Here is a 16,296-nt window from a genome sequence, read left to right as displayed (position 1 = left end):
TAATTCCCTAAACTTCAGAGAATGAGACCTGATGACCTTTGTCTTGTTTCATATATTTCATTGTCTTGTTCAAACAGAAATCACTATTGCATTTGGAATTAAATCGGTTAATATAGGGATTAAAAATAAACCCTAACAAAACCCTTGCTAATTACTATGCGCTTGCGCGTTTCCTGGTTATATCATTGCTTTGTATTGTAGGCATAGGGTTTAGTCACGCTGCGGTCATACTTATTGCTGCGAAAGAGTGGGCTATTGGTTAACTGAGCTGTATCCTAACCAAGAGGGTAAGGTTGAAGAACAAAGTTCAGAACATATTGTAAGAATTTAAACTTTATTCAAAGCAAAAATATATAGCTGTATTGTACTGAAAAGACCTGGATCTACGTGTTTTTGCAAACCAACATTTCTGATTTTTTGTAACTTAACGTTTGATAATGCTGGTCGCTGAAAATAATCTGTCCAAAATCCTTTGTAGGCGTTGCAACATCAGTTTTGTCTGTATAGTTGTAATCAAAGTGTGATTGAAATAAATACTCCGTCATATTTTTTAGACCAAGGGTGTCAAACCAGTGGTGGTTCAGGGGCCACGTTGCAGTTTAGAAACTACGCCAAGGGCCGCATGCGATTTTTAATCTATTTTTATACATAACTTAACGCTTATTTTTAGTGGGAGGAACGGTTTTACTATCGTATCCATTCGTCTCCAGCATCAATCCCCGCGATCCCCAGTAAAATAGCAAACGACCCCTACGGGTGTGGCAACGATTAGATTGAACACCACTGGTTGCAATAATAACTTTCACTTTAAAAGGTTAGACAGATTTATTATATTCAGATAAAAATCTTACAAAATACTACAATTGTTGATGAGTGTTTGAGGGCCGCATGCGGCCCGCGGGCCGCGAGTTTGACACCCCCGTTTTAGACCGTATTCGCGTGTGTTGTGACTGATTGATGGTCGTCATTTTTGAATGATAAGTTTGCTTATTAAACAATTGCAATAGCAATCGTAAATAGTAATTAAGCCTGAGTTTGGTGGTTACCGGATCAGATTTTGACATTTGCAACGTACTTTAAGGGTAACTTATTCTTTTGGTGCAAACCCATTAGTAAGATAGGTTGCCTGTCGACAAAAAATAATGAATTGTCCGGGAGGAAGAAAAAGTAATTATCTGCTAAAGTAAAAGTAATTAGGCTACATAGGGATTGCAAACGTAATTTTTATTAATTGATAAAGCTGTCAAAATCAATGCTGGTATATTTAGAACGCTGTATTCGATGTTATAATAGGTGATGTTTGTTCTGTTGCACAGCTGGACAGCATGTATATTTCTAGATTAAAGTTCGAGTTTCGGCTATTTTCACTCCCGAGAGTAAATAAAACAACATAATACAGCATAGGTAAACACACTGCAGAATTGCGCTGCTTTTTTAATTAAAGAAATCAGGACAGTTATTTTAGAGGAACGTTATTATACTTTTAAGGACTGCACCAGGATATATATAAAAACATAGTATAGGCCTTGCGCGACTTTTGTCTGAGGAAATTTGGAACAGTAAGCTGTTTGGTGTTTGGTTAGTACTACAGAGTAGATAGTATAGAGCAGGTTCTGTCCAAGAAACAAAAGAGTGGTAAAATGAAGTGGAAACTTAGCAAACATATTTGGGTATTCCTCGTCTTGGTATTTACAAATTCGATATTCTACGTCAATGGAACAAGTAGGTTAATTGTTTTACGAAGGATTTTCGCTCTACCATTTTACGAAAAATTTGCCTCCACACAAGAAAGTGATAAGAATTTCATTAAAACACAGTCAACTGATAACAGGACTGTTAGTAAAAATATCAGCCTTACTCAAGAATCGCAAAGCTTAACATACATTAACAAGTGTTGGAATAGCAGCAAGTCGATACACTTTAGCAAAACTTGTGAACTTTCTATGCAAATTTGCTGTTATTCCAATGCCTGTCAATATTAGTTTCCTGCCCAAAGCTGCAATTTATACGTTTATAAAACTTTTTAAACTGTGTGTAAAATTGTAGGCTATTTTAACCTAAAAGTGACCACATAATTTAAAATAGTTAAAAATTGTAAATGTCTTTGATTACGCAGCTATCGGTGGGACTGTCAACTTTGGAAGCAGTGGCCACAACGATGTTTCTTTCTCCGCAATCTATTCGATCTGCAACAAAAATCCACCAGATGCTCTTTGGTTTTCGGCATACGGTTCATCGAGTGAACCCGATCAATTTAATGTCGCTGTAAATGTGCAAGCAGTATGGGGGTTTCATGCACAACTGGTGAGGATAGACAGAGATCAAGGATGGGGACAAAAACGTGTTGTCGTTAACTGGAATGCAAGGTTTGGTAAGTGCGATGGCATGCTTAGGCAATCGATTGTGTCGAATTTTAAATTCGGTTTGAATAATTTTATAATTTTAGTGTCGAATAATTTTAAAGATATTTGCATGTTACTGAAGAACTGGGTGCTGACTGTATCAGACACAAAGGTTTAGATCTCCACCCAAAATTGCAACTGTACAAAATAATCAAAACATGACATAAATTTTACTGTTGTGTGATGTCTTATCAGATATGTTTGAGTTAAATTTTTAAAGCGCAGGTGAATTTTTGTTCTGCCAACCAGTAGTCGCTTGTGTCATACATTACGGTTTGTTGTATTTTTGTGATAGATACCATCGAAGATCCTTGTACTCCAGGCGGTTCTTGTCAAAACTACGGCTATGGACAAAGGTGCAACTGCTTCAGTGGATACGAAGGACCAACTTGTACAAGTAGGCTTTACACTCGACAGAACTTTAAAGCAAGACGGTTTGAAAACGAATAATTTGACTGCTTAAGAAATGTTGTTTCTTGTATCTAGACATTGATGATTGTAAATCGGGCCCCTGTCAAAACAGTGGTACATGTACGGACCTACTGAACGATTACAGTTGCAGATGTGTGGCCGGTTTTACAGGAAAAACGTGTTCGATAAGTATGTATATTTGTAGTTATATAAAATATGTATGTATTTTGTGGTTATATAAAATATGTATGTATATTGTAGTTATATAAAATATGTATGTATATTGTAGTTATATAAATATATATTATCAGATTCATCACGGTAAAATTGATAAGGGGCGAAAAATAAAATAAAATTATAATCGTTTAAAGCAGCGGTTCTTAAACTTTTTTAGTTTTTTGTTATAACGGTCCCTTCGTATTTTTTTCGAGCACTCGCGGTCCAAGCTAAATATTTTAAAAACTGAAAATACCTTGGCGAAATAAAACTATCGAATCACCAAATAAATATTCTCACAACACCATGTAGAATAAACTTAGTTTAGATTTTTTGAGATCACTTTGAAATTGCGTGGTTTCAAGGGCAATTTACTACGTCACAAACAAGACTAAAACGATATAAATATAGTGCGCGAACAATCGCCTCTTTTTGTTATTTGAAAATGAAGCAAAATACCACTTCTTGTCACAGAAAGCTCATTTGTCTGACTATTTTTTTATTATACACTTGCAAGATCTGATGTTACATAACGTTGTAGAAATACTTTAAGCTCCCCGCGGTCCTTCTGAAATCGCGTGGCAGACCCCAAAGGGACCGCGGACCCCAGTTTGAGAACCGCTGTTTAAAGGCACATTTCAGTTCTGATTGTGCTCTAATAACTTCTGATTCAAGTCGTTAAAACATAAAAGATCATTGCTAAACTGTCCAATAAAATTTCAGGATATAATTTTATTTGGCAACGATTAAGAGAACCTTGATTGTTTGCAGGATCGTGTAATTCTTATTTTTTTTCAGATATTAATGAGTGCGTACCACAGCCGTGTCAGAACAGTGGCACCTGTACGGATTTGATAAACGACTACAGGTGTACTTGTGAAGCAGGTTACACTGGAAAGAGTTGTCACATAAGTAAGTTGTTAACACCTCAGGAGTCCACTCGAAGACGCCACTTTGCTTACATTGCAAATCTAAGCATAACACTCTGTAAAAACTCGGCACAGACAAAATTGATAAACGTTGAATCTAAACCAGTTTATGTTTTTAGTATCGTCGGGGTAGTTTTTGATGCACGAGACATGAAACAAACATTTGGATACTTTTAAGAGATTTATTAACATTTTTGGGCGTATCAAAAGCTCACAAAGACCTGCTAGAAAAGACTGTGATTACCAGAAAATGTCCATGTCATTGCTTTCTTTTCTGCAGCTTTTAAGGACGAATCTTTGTCATTTCCTATTACATAGTAACTTAGTGCTATTTTACATACAAATGTTATTCAAGTCGATAGTTACTCGACAGAGTAAGGATGCTGCACGTCAATTCTATTTAATTGTAAGATCTTGATAAAACTTTCACAGATATTGACGAGTGCGCACCATTGCCTTGCAAAAACAATGCAACTTGCACAGATCTGATAAACGACTACAGCTGCACATGCAAACCTGGCTTTACCGATAAAAATTGCAATACAGGTAAATCTAAGATAATAGTTGACATTTATATTTTAGATAGAAAAATATTAAGTGCATATAAAACGCATTCTATCTTTTTGGACATTAGAAGATACATTTTAATTCATATTGTTTTGTAAAGTATTAGGAATTTCTTAATAGTCAAGGTTATCTAAAATTAATACTTTAGACATTGATGAGTGTGGACCACAGCCGTGCCAGAACAATGCCACCTGTACAGATTTGATAAACGACTACAAATGTACTTGTGAACCAGGTTACTCTGGAAAAAACTGTTCCATAAGTAAGTTTTCTGACTCATTTTGGAAACATTAATGCGGATGACTGTAAGACTATGGTTGACATAAGTTCAAAGTTTAATTGTGAAAGTTACTACGTTATTGACGTAATAGCCACCATTGGAAGCGTGATTTTTATTGTAGCAATGATTCCTGATATCCGGTCATGAGTTTTAATGTTATCAAAATGGCTTTTCCAGCATTTATATTAAATTCCGTGTGACTGGTGATTTGTAGAGTATGTTTGGTGGTTTGTTAAAAGAAGTGTTTGATGCAAAGTGGAATTCTTGGCATGCAAAAACTTTCTTTTTTGCATCAGATATTGATGAATGCGCACCCAAGCCGTGTGAAAACAATGCAACTTGCATAGATCTGATAAACGACTACAAATGCATCTGTCAAGCTGGATACACAGATAAAAATTGCAGTACAGGTTTGGACAAAACATATTTTTAAGTTTATTTTTATGAAGGCAAACGATTAAAAAAGATTCGGTCAATTACAAAAATTGTGCTTCAAAACAATAAGAATGAATTTATTTTCTTAAATATTGTAAATTAATCTTTGCACTGTATTACCCTTGGCCAGTGTTTTAGTAAAAATATAATATGCTAAATTGTAATGCAGATATTGATGAGTGTGGACCACAGCCGTGTCAGAACAGCGTTACATGTACGGATTTGATAAACGACTACAGATGTACTTGCGAACCAGGTTACACAGGAAAAAACTGTTCAATAAGTAAGTTGTGAAACTCAATCACCAAAAGTTCACGTATTTGAATAATAAGTTAAAAGAATATAGGAGATCAATGTTACTCGTGCCCAACGAACAGCTGTAACAGGAATTAATTGGAAACGCGAAAATAATTGATCGTTAGCATTGGAAATTACCTTGGATGGTATTTGTAATTATTTGGACCGCCAAAGAATAGGGAATTCAATTATGCAGTGACACGTTTTTTCCAAAGCTTTAGGGTGATGAATATGTTGTTTTGCAAAGTTTAATTTGTGTTAAACAGATATTGATGAATGTGCACCGAATCCGTGTGAAAACAACGCAACTTGCACAGATCTTATAAATGACTACAACTGTACGTGCAAACCTGGTTTCACTGATAAAAATTGCAGTACAGGTAAAAAGGAATTTGAAAATTCATGTTGTACTATTAAATAAGCCGACATAACTGTAAAATGTTTTCTCAAAAAGGTAACGTTTTCCTATTTAATATTTTATTCACAACTAGATAGGGCATAGAGCACATGTCCTAACTATTTTTAATTGATGTTTTTCCCATTTTGAAATGCTTGTTCCAATATGTTTCTACATTTTGGTAATTGTTTTGCCATTAGTTTTTTGCTTATCATGTACTGCAAAACACTGGTTTTATGTATCACAGATAAATGTTCCCGAAAGCCGTGTATGAATGGAGCAAGATGCACCGACATTGTTGATGGGCACGTTTGTACTTGTTTACCAGGTTTTACTGACGCCAGTTGTGCAACAGGTATATTAAGATTTCGAAAGTTTCAAATATTAGTTTTAATGCATTGTTTCAACTATTTGTTTTGTTTTCATTGTTTCAACTAATGTTTTTTTTCTGTAGTGAGACATTTCGTAGCTGTTTCTACATAATTGGCAGCTAACGTTTGCACTAAAGTTGGCCGAATTTGTAATGTGTTTAATGGTTTTAAAAATTGCCATATTGTGCTACAGATCGTACATAATGTAATGTGGTCAATTTTCGCAGTGAAAACGAGTTTTAAACAAATATCCCTTTAGATATTAATGAGTGTGCTCCAATTCCGTGTCAGAACAACGCGACCTGCACAGATTTGGTCAACGGTTACAATTGTACCTGCGTTCTGGGTTTCACTGGAAAGAATTGCGCACAAAGTAAGTTTAGCGACTGATGTTTAAAATAAAAAGAAATGCTTTTGGATATGTATGTTATCAAACCATGGAAACAAATGACATGGTTGGTTCATTATGATAGCACAAAATTACGCTATGGTGTTGATGCATATTAATTGCTAAAAAGTCATTAAAAGATGCATGTAATGTATAATGGCAAAACACCATCACATTATTATACGTTGTACCATGTAGGCTAATTAATGTAATTATTATTGCTTTAACGATAATGTTAACAATACAAAGTAATAAGTTTTTCATAGGTGAACCACACAAACTTTTAGCAACCTTTGATTAACCTCGAATAGTAAACATTTGTTATGAATTTCGGAATTGAATTAGCTTATGCTTGTATAAACCATCTGTCTATCATTTGTCATGCATGAAAAGTTATAAACAATAAAAAGTAACGAAAACAGCACGACAAAAATGTGCATGCCATAAGACAACAACCAAACAACTTTATGATTTTTACAAATCGTTTGGAAATTTTAGTTACTTATGTGTGTGGAACGAGGGTCTGCAGTCGTTTTGCGAAATGTTTTTTGACGGAGGGAAACTATTCATGTCACTGCAAAAGCGGTTACGTAGGTGACGGATACACCTGCCAACGTAAGTAAATGTTAATTTCAGTAAAAGTATCTTAATAATAAACCTACTTAGTCATGATTCTGAATAAACTAACGAGCATAAAATTAAATACCTTTAAGTAGAATAACGTGATATCGTTTCTTCGGAACACTATTTACAGATCAGTTTATTATCCTTGATTATAAATATGATTTTGTTTAATTATAAGGTTTTGCACATTACTATTACCATTTCAATCTTAGCATATTGCATCCAACTTTATTAAACTTACGTCTCAAATAAATAGCATCATGACACTTTAGGTCAGGGGTTCTTAAACGTTTTCGCTCGTGCCCCACTTGACACTATTTATTTATTCTCACGCCCCCCTGAAAACGTTAGCACTGAGGATGCTTGTCTTGTTTTTTGACAACCACATACATCGTAGGTGCTACTGTCAAGTTAGTTCCAATTGTTAGAAAAAGCCACTTCAACACTGATAAGTTCCGAAAAAAGCGCGCGCACAGAGCTAAGGTGCCAGTATTCTTGTAAACTACGCATATGTCGCCCAGAAATTGTTGATGCACTAAAAGTCAAGGCAATCTCTTATGCGAAATTAAGAACAAATAGAGAATGTGCAGCCGACTGTATAGTACAGGGGTCACCAAACTACGGCCCGCGATCCCATTTTTTAGGTTTGCCAAAACGTAGTGATAACTTTGTTACTGTCAAAAATTAATCTATACTCCTTACGAAAGTTTACTGTTACGACATGTAAAATTAATATTACCTACTTTCATAGGATTGCAACGCCCAGGATTGATCCAAAGCCAGTTTATTACGTACAGACAAAACCAAAAGTGTTAATTGTGCGCAAACAATTGTATTATTGTGTTACTTGTGACGTAATATACAAGCATTCCTTGTAAGATGAGACTAACTATACAATTTAATAGATTTTAAATGGGTTTTTTGAAAGACCATATCTTGGCGCCCCTATAAAAATCGCCTCGTGGGCTAAGTTTGAGAAGAGGGCACTAGGGCATTCAAAGCCCGCAGTGGAAAAAAGTTTGGTTAGTACAACTGGACATGCATCCATTTTAGGGCAATGAAGCGTTTACTTTAAACAATAAGTTCGAAATCAGCGCCGACATAATTCCAATGCATTCATTTACAATTGTTTGCAAGTGAAAACTTTGCAGCCAGATTGTGCTGCGCCCCCCTTGCGAACCCTTCACGCCCCCCTAGGGGGGCGCGCCCCCCAGTTTAAGAACCCTTGCTTTAGGTGATAAAAAAGCGTTTACAAAAATGCTTCATCTTTTCCAGCTTTTTGTCGCAAAACACAGATATTCGTCCAAGCATTGAATCAATCTGTCACTTTTAACAAAACGAATGTTGGAGAAACTGCCAACTCTCAAGAAATCTGCTCAAACGGTACGAAACTGTCAGTATTGAAACCTTGTTTCCCACCCTAACTGTTTTGAACCACGCCAAGGAATATGATTTACCTAAACATGCCAAGAGGTTACAAACATGTCACATCGATTTTTTGTGACAGCATTTTTTCATACACTAATTTCAGAAAAACTTGGTGCCAAGTGTCGGTATTTGTGACATCGCACATGCAACAATAAAGACGCATTACTGACTCAGTATTGGCCAAAATCACAGCAAAATAAACATTCATAGTTGTGGCAAGATAAATCTGAAAAAAAATCGTTTTTAATACATTGGTTGAGACGATTATCATTTTTGTTTCAAAATATTCATGACAAAGTTAGTTTAATTAAAACCGTATTCATAATAGATTGATTCTCTAACATACAATTAATCAGTATAGTTACTGTACTGTATATTTGTAATTTCGTATGAAACATTTATAATTTCAGGTAGACCAATGGCATCAGTTGATTGTGTGTACGGAGCCCCAGCAGGATTTGCTGCCATCAAATCGCCCAGTTGTGAAAGGACTATACTATCGACAATAAGTCAGGTTAAAAAGTTTTGTTAAAACGGAACACCATACCTTAATGCTGGCATATGAGTGTGTGTTGTACTCATTTAACGATGCTAAAATAAGTTTTTTTTTACAACTATACCTATGAATAATCGCTATTGATTAAAAGCTTATGACATTAATGAGCTTATTTATTGTCTGCCTAATGACCGTTCAAACAAACCCATTTCACTTCAGAACATAAAGCGCGTCATTTGACGTAATAAACTATGACTAAATTTAGCCTAATTGCTTTGTCACTAATTGAACTTTGCAGCTGCGAATGATTCAAGCTATTGAAGTTGTAAACGGTTAACCCAATGGATTCAATTTTATTTTTTGAACAAATGCATGACAATTTCTATTATTGTAAACTTGATTTGTTGGCCTAAAAAAAATTTTTTTTTTCACATAAAATATGTTTTTAAATTATTGTGGCTTCATATAACACAAACAAATACGAATGAATGTATTTAACTTTAAGATTGAAGACACAATAACAGCCAAGGAAATTTCCTCAACTATCGCGTTTTTTAAATTGACCACAAAAATTGTGACAGTACAGGATCACGTATTTGAAGTTATTGATGGTTTGGAAATAATTCTCCAAGTGGTATCAAGACAACAACGCCAAGTAAATTGTTTCAGATATATATATTTTTACTAATGTTTGAAACAGAAACAACAAGCTGCATTATTTTTCTGTTTAAATGTTAAAAACAAATCGTATTTTTGTAGTTTCTTGACCGTTCTTTTATCATTCTTTTATAATGTGTGTTTTTATCCAAAACTCGCCAACTTTTGCGTTGTCTAAATCTTTTGCTTTTAAACCATATTTAACTTTTTGCAGATAACAACCAACGTGATGTACGATGCTATGTTAGTGGCCGAACAGTTGACAAATGCTTTGACTTCGTCCTCAAACATTAACACGTAAGAAAAGGCACCTTTAAAGTATTTTAATAAAGATGATTAAAAACAATTTTATTTCAGCATAGACACCACCAAAAACAAACGTCAAAAGCAACATTTGCTCGAAGTTTTGCAAAACTTTGCCAATTATGTTGAAATACCACAAAATATAACAAATTTTACCTTAACCACTGAACAAATCACACTCCAGGTATTACTTCAGTAACAAATTTATGATTTGATGCACGTTTATGAAAGCTTAGTTTCGTTGCGAGTACTAACTTTAGTTTACATTGAATCTGTTTTCATTTAAAAATGATTTGCTTTAAATACAAGCACATGCAAAACTTTTGTAATAAATACTATTAATTAATAAACAAAAATTAAATTGCCCTCGATTAGAGCAAATATATTCTATATTTAAGTTTAGAAACAGAATAGAATACAAACACAACAAAATTGTGGTCATTGTGTTACCTAAACGTTATGCTTTGCAGATATTTAAACCAACAACGGCAAGAAGTGGCCGACAACTGCAAAATGTTAGTGAATCAGTTCAAATGTAGATATTATTGTTAATATAGATAAATATATAAGTGTGTTACTATTTTTTTAAATTAAAATCGAGCATTCTGACTCTTAAGCGTGATCATATAGTGACTAAACAACTTTAGGCACCTATGCAAACTCAAAGCATGTAACAAGAAACTGTGTTGTCTTGGTAGAAAAAATACAGCGACATCAGGTTCGCCCCGGCACCAAAATCGCAGCATGCTGCAGAACAACCCGTTCAACTTGTCGTGCCTGGAGAAGTCATTGACCAAGCATCAACTCAACTGCGCAAAGAGACTCAAATAGCATTTTTTCAATTCAACAACGACGACTTGTTTTCAAGTTTGGACCGAGTCGAAGTTGTAAGATTTGCTTTAACAAACATTTAAACAGATTCGGAAAATTGCTTTTTGTGTATATTCGTTATGTTATAATTCAGTTTAAACCTACTTTACTTCACACTGCACACTGTTATACCTGTGTTGGATTGAGATAAAGATGTCTGACTTTCTATATTTGCTGGCAAAATCAACAAAACAATTTTGTCACCACTCTTTGTTATGGTGTATAGTGTATAATGTTGTTAGCAATTAAATGTGTTTTTGTTGTTTTATAAGGTTTTTAATTTTTTCCAGGTTGTTTCAGCGCAAATTAAAGGTTACGACTCCGCTACTTCGAGCAAAAGCATTAGCTTGGAATTCAGTCATGAAACCGAAATCCAACGAGAAGTACCTGTGGGAAATGGAGTTTTAAAGGTTTGAGAAATTAACAAGTTGCTGAATCAAATTAAACCCAACATTCATGATGTAAAATAGCATTTTCAACCTAGTTATAAATCGCTTTGATCCGTGTTTACCCATAAAGGTGTTATTCTCGTAAATCATCACAAAACAATATAGACAAAAATGTAAACAGTAGGCCTATGTCCAAATAAAAGTTGAAGACCAATGTAATAAATCAAAATCATTTATAACTTAGTTTTATATTTTGGTTAGAATGTGGTGACACGTACGCAATGCAGTGTATGGGATGATCACCAACAGGTATGGGTTCCAAACGGTTGTGAATTGGTCAAGAACAGTTTCCCACCTCAGTGTAAATGCTACAAACTGGCAAACTTTGCCATGTTAGTGGTAAGTTACTAGTAAGCTAAACCTTTTTCTTCTGAACAATCACATTCAAATTTCCCCTTTCTTACACTTCCTAAAATTTTGGTGTGCACATTTAGCATTAGGTTTTAATTATTGAAACAATATCAGTATAATATCTCGATTTTTCATTAAAAAAACATACCAAAAACAAAGTTACAACTATACTATAAAATTAAGGTTTATAAACAACAATCTAAATAAGTCGGTATTTGTAGCTAATATATGTAGAAACAATTGAATGTTGATAACCCCAAAATGTTTTTCAACAGGACACCAAAATACTTCCATCGGCATTTTCAATGGGAATCACAACATACGTTGGATTGTGTTTGTCGATTATTGGGCTATCAATGACTATTTTTGTATTTCTTTCTGTACCGTAAGTTAGAAACTACTTTGCAAAAAAACATGCTTTAGGCCAGTGGTCGGCAACCGCCGGTCCGCGGCTCGGCACCGGTCAGCGAGGGTTTCGTGACCGGGCTGTATAAATTTTTAGGTTAGATGTTATAAAACGTTTGGCCCATGTATCCAGAGGATGATAAACTAATTAAATCGTTTTTATTGCTGAATATTTGTACTCTTTTGAAGACCGGTACGCCATAAAATTTTAGTTTCAAAAACGGTCCGCCGTGCAATAAAAGGTTGCCGACCTCTGCTTTAGGCCACATACGCCAAGTCAGGCTTTGTTTGTGTGTATTTTTATTCCCGTAGCAACAACAGGTGGAGAGGTTCTTTCTGGCCACGTCACATTAGACTACATACAGTAGACCTGTTAACGGAAAGTATACCTGAACAGAATAAAAAAACAGCAAACAATAAAAACAAAAACTTTATCTTTATTTTTCTTGCAACGCATCCTATTTTTTGTTCACAGAAAACTTCGTAATCGACAACCTACGATTTTTCTTCTCAACATTTGTTTCTGCTTGATGGCAGTGTGCATTATTTTTCTGATTTCTGGTAATCAAATCGGGAACAGAATACCTTGCTACATGTTGACAGCTTTACTTCACTACTTCCTATTAGCGACGTGGTTCTGGATGACAGCAAATGCTTACACCATGTACAAAGCACTGGTCAAGGTAAGGACTTAGCTGGCATATTGTCAGAGCAAAAACACTTTAACGAAAAAAAGTAAATTGCCAAACTTACACTGATTTTTAAGTATTTAAACAAACATTATTTTTACATGGTTAATGCTAATTCTTAAGTTTTACAAAAATTTTCTCACAAAATAGTACTAAAATCAACCTTAAACATAACAAATGTTTTTTTTGCTTGAATTAAATGAGCCACTAAAACACAGCTGCGCAACGTCGAGACGTTATAATGCGCAGAGGACACAACTGGTGGATAGATGGTAAACGCGCTGCAGCTACACCGCGAAAAAATAAAATATGCACTATGTTCCTTTCTGTAATAGTTACATACTTCTGCAGATATTTCAAATTTCAAGCAAACTGTCTGGGCGGAACGCCGCGATTATTTATCTTGTTCCTTTAACGATTGTTTTGCTGAACATGGGTGTCACCGTTTTTCAACACGGACATCAAAACGTACAGGTCAGGTTAGTTTGTTATCGAAACAGATTATATAAAATCACAATCGTTAAACAAACGCATCAGGACTACGAATTTTTTTGATATGTTACTTTAGATGCGGAGATATAAAAGTTAACATTTTATTGGAATTACGAAACAGAATTGCGGTACTAAACAAAACGTACGCCAATGGTCGCTGCAGATTAATATGGAATAGCTGATTTAGACGTAATTGTTGGCCGAATGGTCCAGCGCGCCTAACCCACATACAGACAATAAACTTGGATCGGGATTCGTTCCCGGGAGTGTCCTGGATTCGAGCCCCCTAAAAGAAAAATTATGCATAATTGTAATAATCACGGATACTTAGTTAATTGTTTAAGTGTTTTGCTTTAATCTAAGTGTTTATTCCTGTTGTTTATCTGTTTGTTTTTGATGTTTACGGTGCCCCATTACCTAAGAAGTATGCACAAGTTACAAAAAAACTAATGAATATTTGCAAAAATGGTGCAAAGCAAGCGTCGCTAAAGACGATTGATCACCAACAATTTAATAACCTACTTTTTAAAGATTGGCATATTTCCTTATTTTATTTTCCAGACGACATACTTTTCGAATCAGTGTACAAATCCCGACACATGTGTTGGCTTCGACTTTATTCTCTCTACTTTGGGTTTCTTCTGCCTGTTGGCATCATGTTTTTGATCAACATGTTTTTCTTTGTTGCTGTTCTTGCCAAAATCACGTGTTGCAAGAAAAAGGTACGTACGCAATTTAAAAAAAAAACAGTACAAAGTTTATGAGGCCCTTTAAGTTCGAATATACAATCATTTGTCTGCATTTTTTAATTGTAAAATCAGTGGGAAGAAATTGACAATCCTGTAAAATATAACAACAAACTGCACAAAACACGAGGATCAGATGACAGAAAGCAAGAACCAAACATTAGGGGAAAAAGTGCAACGTACCAATTATTTTTTTCCAATGTAAATGATCTAAGTTAACTTTAATGTTGTGCAGGGGTTGAGCATCTTTATATTCAACTGTGTCCTAAACAAGGGAGTTCGCGATGCTGGTCGTGACTGGTTTAGTGCAAAGACCAGGAAAACACAAGTATCTACAACAGGCACAACAACTAACACTAGAACAACCAATCATTATACTTCTTCTAAGATCTAAGAGATTTGCAACAATACGAGACAATTATATAAGTTATTGGTTTTATTATTTCCAGTATTTTAATTCATTTTGTATTTTTTTAACTTCTGCACATTGAGAACAATTTGTGATGTTTTTTGTAAGTGTTTTTTTATTCAAATTGTACGTAACGATTTATTTTCGAGACATTAAATTGTATTTAGCTGGCTTTAAGTTTATTTGATTTATACAATAGTAATTTAGATGATTAACACAAAGGTAGTGAGCAGCTGAAACACGCTTATTACTGTCATTCTGTCGTTTTGTTAGCAAAGAAAAACGGAGCAGAAAAACAGTAGAAAGTATAGATGACAACAATTTGCTGGTGTAACGAGCAATGGCACTTAAATTTTTCATTTAAGCTTTGTAACAGGACAGCAAATTGCGCCACTGGAAAATCGGAGAATCTAATTCTGTTAAAGTTTGGCCACTAAATGATGATGTTAGGTAATTTGCTTTGGTAATTTTGATTGTAAAAGTGATTGTCTATCATGGACATTTTTATAAGGTTGCAATCGCGTTTATCGCCTTAAGAGGTTGAAAAACAAAGTTCAGAACAGAACATATTGTAAGAATTTAAACTTTATTCAAAGCAAAAATATATAGCTGTATTGTAATGTTAAGACCAGGATCGTGCTCTTGCAAACCAACATTTCTGATTTTTGGTAACTTAAAGTTTGATAATGGTCGGTCGCTAAAAATGATCTGCCAAAAATCCTTTGTAGGTGATGCAACATCACTTTTTTTTGTATAGTCGTAATGCAAGTGTGATTGAAATAAATACTCCGTAATATTTTTTAGACCAGCGGTGTCAAACTCATGGTGGTACGGGGGCCACGTTGCAGTTTAGAAACTACGCCAACATAACTTAGATAACTTAACGCTTATGTTTAGTACATAACTTAACGCTTATGTTTAGTGAGAGGAACGGTTTTACTATCGTTTCCATTCGTCTCCAGCATCAATCCCCGCGATCCCCAGTAAAATAGCAAACGACCCCTACGGGTGTGGCAACGATTAGATTGAACACCACTGGTTGCAATAATAACTTTCACTTTAAAAGGTTAGACAGATTTGTTATATTCAGATAAAAATCTTACAAAATACTACAATTGTTGATGAGTGTTTGAGGGCCGCATGCGGGCCGCGAGTTTGACACCCCCGTTTTAGACCGTATTCGCGTGTGTTGTGACTGATTGATGGTCGTCATTTTTGCATGATAAATTTGCTTTTTTAACAATTGCAATAGCAATCGTAAATAGTAATTAAGCCTGAGTTTGGTGGTTACCGGATCAGATTTTGACATTTGCAACGTACTTTAAGGGTAACTTATTCTTTTGGTGCAAACCCATCAGTAAGATAGGTTGCCTGTCGACAAAAAATAAATGTTTTGTTCGGGAGGAAGAAAAAGTAATTATCTGCTAAAGTAAAAGTAATTAGGCTACATAGGGATTGCAAGCGTAATTTTCATTAATTAAAAAAGCTGTCAAAATCAATGCTGGTATATTTTAAAACGCTGTATTTGAGGTTACAATAGGTGATGTTTGTTTGGCTGCACAACTGGACAGCATGATTTTTCTAGATTAAAATTCGAGTTCCGGCTATTTTCACTCCCAAAAGAAAATAAAACAACATGATACAGAATAGGTAAACACACTGCAGAATTGCGCTGCTTTTTTGA

The 16,296-nt window shown here is 34.8% G+C and overlaps 1 pseudogene across 1 annotated transcript; it reads left to right on the top strand.

The window, feature by feature from the left end:
• Positions 1-4,725: 4,725 nt before the first annotated feature.
• LOC145227666 (uncharacterized) lies at positions 4,726-14,789 on the top strand (annotated as a pseudogene). Its single transcript, XR_013859946.1, has 21 exons — positions 4,726-4,787; positions 5,102-5,215; positions 5,410-5,523; positions 5,804-5,917; positions 6,182-6,289; positions 6,565-6,678; positions 7,192-7,308; positions 8,593-8,700; positions 9,156-9,259; positions 9,747-9,896; positions 10,113-10,195; positions 10,256-10,385; positions 10,672-10,716; positions 10,900-11,088; positions 11,362-11,481; positions 11,722-11,859; positions 12,147-12,256; positions 12,752-12,959; positions 13,317-13,444; positions 14,019-14,179; positions 14,439-14,789. The product of XR_013859946.1 is annotated as an uncharacterized LOC145227666 (transcript).
• Positions 14,790-16,296: the final 1,507 nt, after the last annotated feature.

This window comes from Phallusia mammillata, chromosome 5 (genome assembly GCF_965637545.1).
Source record: "Phallusia mammillata chromosome 5, kaPhaMamm4.hap1.1, whole genome shotgun sequence".
Taxonomy (NCBI): Eukaryota; Metazoa; Chordata; class Ascidiacea; order Phlebobranchia; family Ascidiidae; genus Phallusia; species Phallusia mammillata.
Note: the sequence above shows the minus strand (reverse complement) of the source record. Positions and strands in the feature narration are given on the sequence as shown.